The following is a 3,236-nucleotide window of genomic DNA, read 5'->3' as shown; positions in this document are numbered from 1 at the left end:
TACACTTTATAACCCTTATAGATAGAAAAGGCTAGAAACATTCTAATTGCTTCTAATCTAGCTATTGTTGCAAATGTTTCTCCAAAATCAATGCCCCCTACTTGAGAGTAACCTTTGCACACAAGTCTAGCTTTATGCCTAAAATTTTACATTGTTCATTCATCTTATTCCGGTAGACCCATTTGGTGCCAATTATGTTCTTGTCTTCTAGCCTATAGACTAATTCCCAAGTCTTGTTCTTGTCAATCTGTTGTAGTTCTTCTTCCATGGCATCCATCCATTCTAGTCTTTTGTTGGCCCCATTAAAAGTTTTAGGTTCTACTTGAGTCATGAGACAAAAGTTGACTTTTTCAACATTCCAGGAAAGTCTTCTTCTAGTCTACACACCATCACTCTTATTACCCAAAATATATTCTTCAAGGTGGTTCATCCGCACATACCAGTTAGGAGCCTTTCTGGATGCTTCTTCCAATTCATTGTCTGACTGAGCTTCCTCACCTTCATCACTAGAATCATCATACTGGCTTACTTGTGATTGTCTTCCTTTGTGCACATTCTCATCAACTCTTACATGTACACTCTCAATGACTCTTCTTATTGTTTTGTTGTAGCATTTATAGGCCTTCCTGTTAAATGAGTAACCAAGGAAGATTCCTTCATCACTTCTCGAATCAAAACTACCTAAACCATCCATATCTCTCTTGATAAAACATTTGCTTCCAAATACCTTAAAGTGCTTGACTGATGGTTTCCAGTCATACCACAACTCATAAGGTGTCATTCTTTTGTTTGTTCTTAGTTGAACCTGGTTCAAGGTATATGTAGCAGTATGAACTTCTTCCTTCCAATATATGTCTGACAAGCTGGCCTCATTTAACATGGTTTTGGTCATCTCCTTGACTGTCCTGTTCTTTCTTTCTACAACACCATTTGGTTGTGGTTTTCTAGGGGCTGAGTATTGCCTTCTAAGTCCATGATTTTCATAGTAATCTTCAACCTCATTTGATGTGAACTCTCCACCTTGGTCTAGTCTTAGACATTTAAGCTTGCACCCACTTTATTTCTCCACCATCTTCCTTAAGATTTTGAATCTGTCAAATGCTTGTGATTTATCTTGTAGGAAATGATAACTCAATGATGAACAAATAGTACCAAACTGGTACTGAGAGGGGGGGGGGGGTGAATCAGTATAGACAAAATACAGACCTAAACCAGTTTAGCAGCAATCACTCCAAATGACTGGCAAACAGTGACACCGGTAAAACTCAGAATAACCAAATTATTCATAAATCGGTTACTCATTGAGCTTTCCACTCAACTCAGAACTACACTACCATTTCACCCTTATGTATGAATAGGTAATCTATCATCATATCTTCACAACAGCTAGTTCAACATGTTTTATTGACAGGCATAAAACATAGAACCATCATATGCTTAACAGGTAATAACAAAGCATCACACATGACACATATTTTTCACGTGGAAACCCAACTGGGAAAAACCACGGTGGGGATGAATACCCACAAGCTTGTTATTGAACTCTTTGGAAGTCCACTCTATTAGAAGCCTTGTCTGGTTAAAGACATTACAAAAGGTTCTGCTAGGAACCAATCCTATTAGAGATCACCCGGTTAAGGGATGGCTACAATACTCGGTTAAGGGTTAAACCCTGTTAAAGGTACCTTGTTAGAGGATTTCAAGAACTCAATAGCTAAAGGATTTCCAGAGCTCTCTAGCTTTCAAGATCTCAATAACTTTGAATTACCCTATTAAGGGATTTACAGCAAGTTGGTTAAGGCTACCCTGCTAGGGGATTTTCCAACTGTTGAGGTGGTTAGAGATCAATAGGTATTACAATGATCTGGTAATAGCACTCAATGCCAATGCAGATCCACTTAAGCTCCTCTTCACCTTTTGCACTTACACTCTGCAAGTATCACTTCTCTCCTCTGGTCTGGCAAGGATCTTGTATCCCTTCTCTTGGATACTCACACACAGCTTTTGCCAACAACCTCTAAAAGAATCACAACATCGACCTTATAGGACAACAGACAAGTCGGTAGCATAAACCCTAAACCCTAGACCTGTTAGGTTAAGGAATTCAAATAGTTCAATCCTGATTGTTGATCATACTATATTAAATGCAACCAATCTTGAATAAATCTCAAGACATTCTCCATCATTCATTATCCACCGATTTCATGGTGGCTAATAATCCATCACGTGTTTTCACCATTTACAAACTTCACACATTCCAGAGGTAGATAGGGATAGTCTTCTTCATGCAAGATCCTTCACGCACACAAGGCTGACGTGGCAACATGATCTATTCTTTGTTATACTACTTACTCATTACACAAGATCACCGGTTGAGCCATACAGGCTTGAAGTACTTCAACCAGAAACCCTGAAGTTGAGACTAACAACCGGTAGTCATACAACACTTCCATGTGCCGGTTCCCATAACCATATGCTAGTTCATCTTGAACAAGCACACCACTTCACTTTGCAACAAATGTCAGTTCACGGTGTTATACCAGTTCTCACATATGCTGGTTCATACCTCTTCAACATATTGACATCAATGACAACATACAATGTCATTATGTCCACATACCGGTTCACATAATGCCAACAATCTCTCCCTTTGGCATTGATGGAAATATACAAAGATATCTCTCTGCTTCACATTTTCTCCCCCAATTTATGCAGATATCTTCTCTGCTTGACATCTTCTCCCCCTTTGACAACAATGCCAAAGTGGAGGCACAAGCTTCTCGCTTCCAGTATGCTACTCCCCCTGAGGAGTAGCATCCTTCAACACATCAATCCTGAAGAAAGATTTGACTATGCAATATATAAATGATGTGGATAATATACCTTTAGTTCACCTCTTGAAGGGGCAATACCCCTAATTCACCTCTTAAGTGTCTAAATGTAGTCTTTGGAAGAGGCTTGGTGAATATGTCTGCTAACTGCTCCTTACTGGACACATGCTCCAGTGCAATCTCTTTGTTCTGAACCTTTTCCCTTAAGAAATGATACTTAAGCTCAAAGTGCTTGGTTCTAGAATGTAAAACCGGATTCTTTGAAATATTGATAGCACTTGTGTTATCACAAAATATACTTATCGGTTCAGGTACAGGGATTTTGAAGCCTTTCAGTACATGCTTCATCCAAATTGTTTGAGTACAGTTCATGAAAGCTGCAAAATTGCTATAGATATCTTCCTT

This window comes from Cryptomeria japonica, chromosome 11 (assembly GCF_030272615.1).
Source record: "Cryptomeria japonica chromosome 11, Sugi_1.0, whole genome shotgun sequence".
NCBI lineage: Eukaryota > Viridiplantae > Streptophyta > Pinopsida > Cupressales > Cupressaceae > Cryptomeria > Cryptomeria japonica.
The sequence above is the reverse complement of the archived record's forward strand: the minus strand, read 5'-3'. Positions refer to the sequence as shown.